Source organism: Perognathus longimembris, chromosome 6 (assembly GCF_023159225.1).
Source record: "Perognathus longimembris pacificus isolate PPM17 chromosome 6, ASM2315922v1, whole genome shotgun sequence".
NCBI lineage: Eukaryota > Metazoa > Chordata > Mammalia > Rodentia > Heteromyidae > Perognathus > Perognathus longimembris.
The window spans coordinates 15,715,063-15,727,166 of NC_063166.1; the positions used below are offsets into that span (position 1 = coordinate 15,715,063).

The 12,104-nt window shown below is 38.2% G+C and overlaps 1 pseudogene; it reads right to left on the reverse strand.

Annotated features, from left to right (window-relative positions):
• Nucleotides 1-1,927: 1,927 nt before the first annotated feature.
• Nucleotides 1,928-2,864, reverse strand: LOC125352213 (annotated as a pseudogene).
• Between the last annotated feature and the right edge of the window lie 9,240 nt (nucleotides 2,865-12,104).

The window sequence follows — 12,104 nt, forward strand, 5'->3', positions numbered from 1 at the left end:
AGCTAATGTCACTCGAAAGCGCCACGCCAGGGAGAGACAGGGAGGCGCCTGGGCTGGCGAGAGAGTTGGGGGCTGGGTGCAAAGCCGGTTCTTCTGGTTCCGGACCCAGAGAACCGTAGCCTGCTTCCGCATTCCCCTAGGGCTGGGGGAAGGGTGTCAAGTCCCCCATCAAGTCCAAAGGCTGGACCCCAACATAAATCCACTGTTATTGTAAATAAATCTATTCTTATTTTGTCTCTTCACAAAGTGTATATTGGGGAAAAGAATACCTGTAGAGTATAAGAGAGCACCTGAAATAGTGGGAAATGCCCAGCAAACATACAGCATAGTAAAATACAGACTCATAGAGTACAAATGTGCATGTTGAGATGATGAACTGAAATCATGGATCAAAGGAAGAAATTGTACATAGGAACTCTTTCCATTTGTACCTACTATAGGATATATTTGGATTCATTTTTCAAAATAATATACTCATGTATATGCAAATTTCATATCTCAAAATCATCTACATATTCAACAAATATATATGTGGGGGGGGGCAGACACAGAAAAACAGAAATGGTTCTGTATGGTTCTGGAATTCAACTTGAGTTCCACCTTGAAAAATAGTTTTCAAGTCTGGGAATGTGACTTAGTGGTAAAGTGCTTGCCTTAGCATGCACAAAGCCCCTGGTTCAATTCCTCAGCACCACATAAACAGAAAAAGCCAGAAGTGGAGCTGTGGTAGAGTGCTAGCCTTGCACAAAGAAGCCAGGGACAGTGCTCAGGCCCTGAGTCCCAAGCCTCAAGATTGGCAAAAAAAAAAAAAAAAAAAAAAAAAAAAAATTCACCTGGAAAAATAGTCTACTGCTTGATCCATGCCTCCAGCCATTTTTACACTGGTCACTTTTGAGATAGAGCTTTGATTTTTTTTTCCGCCAAACTGGCCTAGACTTGCAATCTTCTTCATTAGCAATGTATAAATAATTATACATTATATTGTTTTGTTTTTTTGAGTTTAATCATTTTTTTACTTTTAAGAGGTATTTCTTCTTATTTGAATTCATACACAGAAATTTCTTCAGATTGTCAAATTTCACGTCATTTCCTAGTTCTTTCATTGGTTCAAAAGACTCAAAATAGTTTTAAGAAATTACTCAAAACTCTCACCTTTTTTATTCTGTTCCTTTCAATTTTACCAATAGTTTCATTCATTCACCAGACAAAATTAGTGGATATTATGTGTTCAGCAAAAAATGTACCTTTTAAGGAGTAAAAGCATCCACATAAATTGAAGTAAAATATATAGAACATAGGGTTTTTTTTAAGCTGTGAGTGATGGACAAAGAATGATCTGTATAGCTAGGCTGCCCAGAGACTTGGGATACCTAGAAGAAAGTGATGAAGCTTTTCAGATGACACACATAAAAAGTCAGCTGGTAAATGCTTGTAATGCTACTTTTCTGATCATCTAATTACCTGTAATTAGATGTGTTATTTTATATTATTACCAGAATCAAACATATTTTGTTATGAATATTTTAGATTATGAATATTTTCTTACTTAACAAAGTGAATTTTTTACAGTGTACTAACTCACATAGAATTATTATTTATTTGTATTTTATTATTTGTGGGGATGCTGAGATATAAACTCTGTGCCTTCCACTTGTGACCTTTCTTGTTTGTAGTTAAATGTCAGAGAGAGTCTCGTGTTTTCTGCCAAGATGGACTTAAACCAGAATCTTCTTCTCTCCCTCTTAAGTAGCTGGGTCACACACATGCCTGACTTAAATCTTATTCGTATAATATACACAATGTTAACTAGTCAAGTACAATCCTTACGGACACATGAATAGAACAGATGAGTAAAATGACATATTTTAAAAGAAGAACCAGGACTTTACTATAGAAATCTGAGTGTTAAAATATGAAAGCAATGTTTTCACTTTGAACCAGAGATGTTCCTCGCCAGCTGAAATACTGCCCCCTTCACATCCTTATTTCTCAGGGTGTAGATAAAGGGGTTGAGGGTAGGAGTCACCACTCCATAGAAGAGAGCCATGAACTTCAGCTGGTCCGTTGTGATAGAGGAAGGAGGCTGCAGGTACATGCTAATGGCTGGACCATAAAATAAGAAAACTACAATGAGATGGGAGGAGCATGTTCCAAAGGCCTTTTTTCTTCCCTCAGAAGATTTAATCTTCAGGATAGCACGTCCAATGCTAGCATATGAGACAAGAATCAAGCACAGAGGAACAGCTAATAGAAAAGTGCATACTAAAGATATTGTGAGCTCAGTGGCCTTCTTCTCACCACAGGCAGTCTTTATCAGGACTGAAATCTCACATAACAAGTGATCTAGTATATTTGTGCCACACAGGGGCAGCTGTAATGTTAGAGTGGCTTGTGAGACAGTTATGAGAATTCCACACAGCCACACAGTGAACACTAGGAGGATGCAGAGGCGCTGGTTCATGATGAAGGTGTAGTGCAGAGGTCTGCAGATGGCCATGTAGCGGTCAAAGGACATGAGAGCCAAGAGCAAACATTCTGTGGCCCCATGATATGAAAGAAATAAAGCTGCACTGCACACCCCATGTAGCTGATGGTCTTCTTAGAGCTCCCCAGGTTGAGCAGCATCTGAGAGACAATGCTGGTGGTGTAACACATGTCCACAAAGGAGAGGTTGGTGAGGAAGAAGTACATGGGGTTGTGGAGCCGGGGGTCTAACATGGACACCAGGATGATGGTGATGTTTCCCATCAAGGCAAAGGGTATGTGATCAGAAGAACAATGAATAGACAAAGTTCCAGCCATGGTCTGTCAGCAAATCCTTGTAGAATGAACTCCTTAGGGTGACTTCCATTAACGAGAGCCATTATGTTCAAATTTTTTCCTGCAATAAGGCAGTGTTAACAAATGTAGCATAGAGAGAAATAACAAAGCTTGTTGACACATAAGCAACATAACATATAAAATTGGATAGTAATGTCATCTTGAAATACCATAAAGGATCTGCCACCAGATCCTGATACTAAAAATTCAAAGAAATTATGCTAAATAAGTAATCCAATGCCTTCACACAGAATTTTTTCTTCTGTGGGCAAGTCTGACAATAGCTGAAGTACTAAGGTAGTGATAGTATAAAATAACATAAGAAGGATGTCGAAAAAACCTGAAGTTATACAATCAGCAAAATGCATGTGGCTGCCTTGATTTAGTTATATGAAATATTATGTTTTCTCAAAAAAATTGTGTCATCTCTACAGGGAGAGAGAAGACTTTGAATTTTAATGCAATTTATCTTGGGTTTTGAAATTAAGAAAGAAATTTAAAAACTGATCGTGTCATGTTTGTATAATTATTAGTGAGCCACTCATTTTCGAGGTTGGAAATTTTAAGGCTCTGAGCACCCTTCAAGGAGGATTTATTTTTGCATGATGTACTTCTCTATAATTGCTTGGTCAGACTTTTGGTATTTAATATTTTATGTTGGATTTTCATTGCTTATCTATTCAGCACAGAATGTTTTTACCAATAATATTACTTTCTTTCATCTCATGCATTTTTTTGTTTATGTGGGACTGAGGACTCAAACCCAGGGCTTCATGCATGCTAGGCAAGCACTCTGCCACTAAGCCACATTCAGACCTCATTTCATGTATTTTTCAATTTTTTTAAATAAAAGTGAAGCACAGAGGGATTACAGTTACATAAGTGAGAAAAAGAGTGCATTTCTATTTGAACAGTGTCACCTCTTCTCGTGCTCTCTCCCAATTCTTGCCTTCCATCCCCACCCACAAGTTGTATAGTTCTTTTTCAACATAGTGTCTAGTGAGTACCACTGTTGCATTTGTTCACCCTTTATCCCGCTATTTTTGTGCTCCACCTTACCTTCCCAAAAACAGATAAATTAACAAGAAAAAAAATGAAAAGAAACTAAAACAGCAGCAAAGAAAAGAACTCTTGTTTCCATTCCTTTGTAATCATTTTAATAAATATTATTTATTATTTTCTATTAACATAAGTCTTTGTATAGGTACACATTTGTTTTACAAATACATTTTCAACTTCTGGTAAACCTGTCAAAAGAGATCGTTTTTCAAGCTAAGTGACTTTGAAATCTCAGTTACTTTGCCTTTTCAGGATGAATTTCTTTGTTTTTCATCTAAAATGACATAAGGATGAGAGGAAGAAAACAATGATTTAAGAGAGGAAGAGTTAAATTTCATTTGCCTATTTTCCTCCACTAGTGTCTCAGAGAAAGCAAAAATCTTCTGTAGAGTGAAGGAAGGATATTTAGATGTCAAATTAAGAAAATATCTCACTGATGATGATATTCATTGTTACTCTTGTAGTCATATATTTCATTGCCCTAGATTATACTCTGAGGCTACAAGGTAAAATTTCCTTACTCTTTTTTTGAGAAATTTTCAAACACATTTGAAGTTGCCACCCAAAATTTTTCTGTGCCAAAATGTGAGCCTTGCCCTTTCATTGTACGTTATTATGAAGTAAAAATAACACTAATGTCATAACTTATAAAATATTAATTCCAACAATTCTTAGTGTGTAATTTATGTTAAACTCTTCCACAAAGTTCCTCATCCTTTTAAATTATCTGTTGCTCACCCTAAGTGTACAATATAGGAAATATTATATCTGCATCATAGGCTATTTTAAAACATAAATTTCAGTGTTTACTAAATAACTGGGAATAATCTAAATATCCACCTGTTCTCTATGCCTTAAGTTAGATATTGTGATCATCCACGAACACAGCACTTTGAGGGTCTATAGAAAGCATCGGTATTCTAAGAATATCACCTGAAGTACTGTGGCCCCTACAAATTTTTTGAGCCCAATGATCAAAATGTAATGTCTGCACAGCCGTTTAGAATCATCTCTGACCTGGTATTTTTCATGAATATCCTGTTTTGTACATGAGATATAAAATAAAAATGATGCTAATTACTTTGATTATGAAATGACAATCATGAATATTGTGATCTACCCATGTAACAGAAGAATTGTGATACTTGACCTGCTATGAATTCGTTTATCATTGTTAAATTCTTGTATTATAAATATATAGGCTTGGATCAGCCAGTAACCTTTTAAAGAGAAATTCAAAATTTGAATATCCAACAATTTTTCTCTAATTCCTTTGATCTAAGCCTAAAAAAGCCGTGTTCATTCAGAATGCCTCAGCAACAATAGCAAATTTGTGTTGTTTGAGAGGCTGATCTCATATTATTTGCTTATTTTTAAAAATTATCAATTTACATTATTGCTATTATAGAGGTGGTATACAGAGGGATTACAATTACATAAGTCACATAATGAGTACATTTCCTTTTGAACAGTGTCTTCTGTTCCCTCACTCTCTCCCAGTCCCTCCTTCCCATCTCCACCCATGAGCTGTATAGTTCATCAGTGTACAGTGAATTCCACAGCTGCACTTTTTCACCCCTTTTCCCTCAAGCTCTGTGCCCTTCCCCCATCCCTTCTGAAGATGTACATTTGAATACACATACATAAGGTAAAGAGGACAGAATCATCAAAAACTGAAGGATTAAAAAAAAAAGAAAAAAGAAAAAAACAGGTCTCTTGTTTCTATACCTTGGAGTTCATTTGGGTATGTATATTATTTTATATAAATATGAATGGGCACTTAGGCATTGTACCTTTGGGTTTTATTAATTACTTATTAAGAGCAGTTATGTTTGTGATTGGTAATCCCTTTGCACTTTGCTATTGGTCTTGATATTTTCCTTCAAATTTACTCTTGTGGTTTATCTAAAGTCTGTATTCCTATCCTTTGAATTCTCATGATTTGTGGGCTTTTTCATGCTATTTCATTTTTAAATTCCATAATTTTTGAATTTTGTACTTCCAGTGACTTTTTAATCACTATCTCAATACCTAGGGATCTATTTTTCCAGGAATATTCAACATTTCTTCAATAAATCACCTGGCTGTAACATCTTGCTTGTATTTCTAAATACTTTATTACATTGTGCCTTAGTCATACTTTATTTTCATCACACTGTATTTCATTTACACTTATAACATATCTTAGATTTTTAGAGTATAAACCATAAGAATAAATAAAATAAATTAGAGGCCATAGAACTTGAATGAAACACATAGGCAAGTCTATTAATCAAATTTTGAAAATATATTTTAGAAACTTAAATGATTGAAGACTGCATACATTGAAGATTTAGTGTTTTATTTTGAGGAAAAGTAGCACTAACACAAACTTAAATACTTTTCAAGTGAGAGACTACAAATAAAAGTCTAATTATTCCTGAGAGCCACTGAATGAAATCGTTCCAAAGTTTAGAAGAAGCTCCTTGAAATAAATGCTATTTCCTTTTTGTAAATTTTATTTTTTTTCTTTTTATTATTGTCTGTAACTAGTTATACAGAGGAGTCATTTAACAAAGCAGTTTATGAATATAATGTATTTTAATCAAGGTTACCTCTTTCATCATTCTTAATCATCCCTCCTACCAATTCCTTCCCTCACTCTTCATAATTTTGTAAGATATACATTAGATTCTTGACTGTATTCTCCCCTTCTTCTAATCTGCATTCATGTACTAGTCTCCCTTTGATTCGAGTACCAGCTTCCTGGTGCTTAATCTGGCTGGACTTTGATTTTCTTGACTGTTAAGTTACCAGCACCCTGGCTGCCACATCGCCAGGACCTGAACCTGCTTCTACCTCACCATCGAGGGAAGGAAGAGCCATCTGCGCTACCTTGAGTGACACCAGAAGGGACCAGGATTCCTCTATTTCCTATGGACTGAGCCAGATAAGAGACCCTCCATTGCTTTGTGCCTGTGTTGCAATTGTTCATGTGTTACAGTTGCTCATGTTTGCATTTGCCTTGTATTACGATTGCTTATGCTCATGTCTGCTTTATGCTCCCATTTACATTATGTTTACACTGCCCTGTGCTAGACACATGGGTCTCTTATATTGTAAGCGATAGGCCAGAGCTGTCTAGGTACCAAGTGGCCTTTGGCCTTTTAGCCATATAGGAACCCCATGAGGCTCATCACTCGACCCCTAGGACCTGCTGCTCACTGAGGTCCACTGGCATGAGAGAAAATTATCAGGGCTTTCTTTCAAGTGCCAATCCCACTCTCCCCGAGTCCTCTCATCTGGACCGCCAGCCGGGCAGGAAGGCCAGCCTGAAGAGCTAGGGCGTTAGCCCAAGATGGGTACGACCCCCCCATTGGGGGGGCAACCTAAGACACGGCGCGCTCTCAAGTAGGGCGCTGCCTGCTGTTCAAAGAAAAAAATAAAAAATAAATGTAAAAGAGGCAGATGTTGGGATCCAGCCTTTAGACTTGGCGGGGGACTTGACGCCCTTCCCCCAAGCCCTAGGGGAATGTGGAAGCAGGCTATGGTTCTCTGTGTCCGGAACCAGAAGAACTGGCTTTGCACCCAGCCCCCAACTCTCTTGCCAGCCCAGGCGCCTCCCTGTCTCGCCCTGGCTCGGCGCTTTCAAGTGACTTTAGCTCAAGGGGATCATGTGACAGCTCTCAGCCTATCGGCGTCCTGGCCGATCACCTTCTCTCACTATCATCTCCCTTTACCCCTGCCTTAATAAATCAGATTGCTCTGGAAGCCTTCTCCGAGACTCGCATACGCCTGGCTTTATTTACTGGTAAGGAGGTGGGTAAGCGTTCTCGTTAGGCCGCGCACACGTGAGGTCAGTACTGACCTCTCCGTCCCATCCTGGCTATCTGCCGGCCGGGTGACCAGGAGAGAGGACGAGAAAAGGGGGCGGCGAGAAACCTAGCTGAGCCTTGATCCCCACGCCGGGAGAGGCAACACGAGCCCAACACTTGACCATATGCATTAGCCACTGTGATCACATGATCTTTTTACTCACCTTATTTTGATAATCTTGGATTTTAAAAAATATGAAGTAAGATACTTGAGTTGTTCAAACTTTGAGAGATGGACAGAGAAATCTTCTACAGAACTGTTAATATACTAACTAGGAAAATGTTTAGTTAAGGAAGACTATAGAAAAAACTCACAAAGGTTTGTGAGTATGCTATTTGACTGCTATGCCTGAGGCCCCTTGAGCATTATTTTTTCACAGGACACTCATAAATTCCTCTTCCAGATAAGACAGATCCTGGGAATAGAACTCTATGGAAATGTTCCTGTGCACCATTAGGTATCTACTGAGCTGAGTCAGTAGCAAGTATCTTCTCTTATTGGATGTGTTTTGAAATAAACATTCAATTTCCCAGCACACTGAACACCAGATTAAAATAGTGTACACATGAAAATGAGCTTATGGGAAAATACGTCTGAGGATTTTAAGTGAGAATTTCTTGAAATTTTTACTTTATTGAGCAAAATTTTTTTCAAATTTGTATTATCAAACTGATGTACAGAGAGGTTACAGTTTCATACGTTAGGCATTGGATACATTTCTTGTACTATTTGTTACCTGGTACCTCATTCCCCCCTCTGTTCTCCCCTTTCCCTTTCCCCCCATGAGGTGTTCAGTTCACTTACACCAAACAGTGCAAAAATATTTTTAAAACTAGATTATTTTTAGTCATAAAAATGATTATAACATGACAATGAAGTCTAATGTTTACTTGTAACATTCAAGATCATTGACTTTCTGTTTCTGTCTAGTACCCTTTCATCAAAGAGGTGATGTACAGGGGCTGGGGATATAGCCTAGTGGCAAGAGTGCCTGCCTCGGATACACGAGGCCCTAGGTTCGATTCCCCAGCACCACATATACAGAAAATGGCCAGAAGCGGCGCTGTGGCTCAAGTGGCAGAGTGCTAGCCTTGAGCGAGAAGAAGCCAGGGACAGTGCTCAGGCCCTGAGTCCAATGCCCAGGACTGGCCAAAACAAACAAACAAAAAAAAAGAGGTGATGTACAGAGAGGTTATAATTACATGAGTCAGATAATGAGTACATTTCTTTTCATGCAGTGTCTTCTGTTCCTTCATTCTCTCTCTGTCTCTCCTTCCTGTCTCCACCCATGAGTTGAATAGTTCACTTTCACTGCTGCCTTCTGAAGATGTACATTTGATAACACCACACATAAAGGAGACAGAATCATCAAAAACTAAAAAACAAAAAAACAAAGAAACATATACACAATGGAATTTTATGCCTCTATCAGAAAGAATGACATTGCCCCATTCGTAAGGAAATGGAAGGACTAGGAAATAATTATACTAAGTGAAGTGAGCCAGACCCAAAGAAACATGGACTCTATGGTCACCCTCATAGGGAATAATTAGCACAGGTTTAGGCTAGTCACAGCAGAGGATCACGAGAGCCTAATAGCTATTCCCTTATGAATGCGTAAGATAGTGCTAAGTGAAATGAACTCCATGTTATGGAAATGAGTGATATATCACTGTTGTAATTACTTTCAACATGCCATGTGAAACTGTAGCTTCTGTTGTTGATGATCCTCTTGTATCCCCTTCCTGTGGTTGTACCTGCACTATCACTGTATCTTATCTGCGTACATTGGAAACTGTATATACTGGTATTAGAATTAGGAAAGTGAAAGGGAATACCAAAAATCGAGAGACACAGGATAAAAACACAAACGACTACAAAAGCAATGCTTGCAAAACTGTTGTAAACCAAGACAACAACTCATGGGGGGAGAGGGAAAGGGGGAGGAGGAAGGGGGAAATGAGGGAGGAGGTAACAAACAGTACAAGAAATGTACCCAATGCCTAACATATGAAACTATAACGTCTCTGTGCATCACTTTGACAATAAATAAGGGAAAAAAAGAAAGAAAAAAAAAAGAGAGATCTCTTGTTCCCATACGTTGGTGTTTGTTCAAAATGTATATTATTTTATATAAATATGAGAAGGCACCTACGCATTGTGTCTTTGTTTTTCTCTCCTTAGAGTACCTTCTTTTGGTCTTGCTGCATCTAGAATCCTGTATAATTTATCATAGTCCAGTGAATTTTAGATGTAATTTCTGCATACCAGAGAGAACATGTGCTGTTCATCTATCCAAGATTGCCTTAAACACTTAACACAATTTATTCTTGTTCCATCTATTTCCCTGAACATGTTATTTTATTCTTTCTAACGACTGTGTGAATTTCCACTGTGTTGGGTACCACATATTTTGTATCTACTCATCCATTGTGGGGCATCTAGGCTGTTTCCCTATCTTGGCTATTGGGAATAGTGAGGCAATGAACATGGATGTGCAGATGTCCTTACCATAACTTGTTAGAAGACTTCTAATTACTTCTTCAATCTCATTGTATGTTATGGGCCTGGTTTCACTGGTTTATATCTTCTTTGTTCAGCTTTAGCAGTTGCATGTTTCTAGAAATTTGTCCATATCTGCTGGGTTTTTCTTCTTTTTTGATTATAGATTGTAAATGTAGTCCTTTATGAGCATTTGGATTTCTGGATGATTATTGTAATGTTTCCGATGGAGTCACTGAATCCCACAACCCCCCCTCCCCCCTTTCTTTTTTATTTTTCTTTTTATTTGCCAGTCCTGGGGCGGGGACTCAGGGCCTGAGAACTGTCCCTGGTTTCTTTTTGTTCAAAGCTAGCTGGCACTCTGCCACTTGAGCCACAGCGCTTCTGGCCTTTTTGTATATATGTGGTGCTAAGGAATCGAACCAGGGCTTCATGTATACAAGGCAAGCACTCTTGCCACTAGGCCATATTCCCAGCCCCTTTCCTCTCTTCTTATTCAGTCTTGCTAGTGGTCTGCCAATTGTATTAATTTTTCAAACAGCCACCTTTTTGTTTCAATGATCTTATGTATAGTTTTTTTAAGTCTCTATTTCATTGATTTCTGCCCTAACCTTTGCTATCTCACTCCATCTAGTGGTTCTGAGTTTAGTCTGTTCTTGTTTTTCTAGCACTTTATTTTATTATTATTTTTTTTTTTTTTGGCCAGTCCTGGGCCTTGGACTCAGGGCCTGAGCACTGTCCCTGTCTTACTTCCCACTCAAGGCTAGCAACTCTGCCACTTGAGCCACAGCGCCACTTCTGGCCGTTTTTCTGTATATGTGGTGCTGGGGAATCGAACCTAGGGCCTCGTGTATCCGAAGCAGGCACTCTTACCACTAGGCTATATCCCCAGCCCTTTCTAGCACTTTTAATTCCATCATGAGATTATATATTTGAGCTGTTTCTGTTTTCTTTATGTGTGCACTTAGAGCTATAAATTTTCCACTCAGCACAGCTTTGGCTGTATCCAAGAGGTTATGTTGTGATATGTTTTTATTTTTGTTGAATTACAAGAACTTTCTAATTTTTGCCTTTATTTCTTCTATGACCCATGTGTTATTCAGCTGTTATTCAGTCTTCATGCATTTGGGTTTCTCTCCAGTGTGTTTTGTTGTTGAGAACTGCAGTCATAAAGGATGTGGTGTTATCCCAATCCTCTTATATTTCCTCAGGTTCTTGCTGTGTCCTATGATATAATCAATATTAGAGAATGCTCCTTAGGCTCCTGAGAAGAATGTGAATTGGGTTGTTGGTGGGTGAAATAGTTTGTAGATATCTGTTAAGTCCATTTGGGTTATAACATCATTTATATTCAGAGGGTTCTTTGGCCTGTCTTTTGGTGAGATGGAGTTAGGGTCTTGTTAAGATTGTTGAGTTAGGGTCTATCATGTTCTGTAAGTTCAAAAGGGCTTGTTTAATGTGTTTAGGTTCTCCATTGCTTGGTGCTCATACATATTGACCACTGTGTTTCCGGTTCATGGATTTTTTTCCCTTCGTTAATATGTAATGCCCTTGTCTCTTTGTACTGATTTTAATAAAAAAAATCTATTTGATTGGATACCAATAAGGCTACTCCTGACTTCTGGGAAGATGCATTTGCATGAAAGAACTTTTTCTATCCCTTCACTCAGAATTTGTTTTTACCTTTGACTTTGAGATGGGTCTCTTGGAGACACAGATGGATGGGTCATGTTTCTTGATTCAATCTGCTGCTCTTCTTCTTTTGGTTGGGGAATTGAGTCTATTAAAGTTTATTATGGATTGATGTGTTGATTTTCCTGCTGTTTTCTTGGTTTCCTGTATTTTAGTTCTTCTTCTTATACTTACTA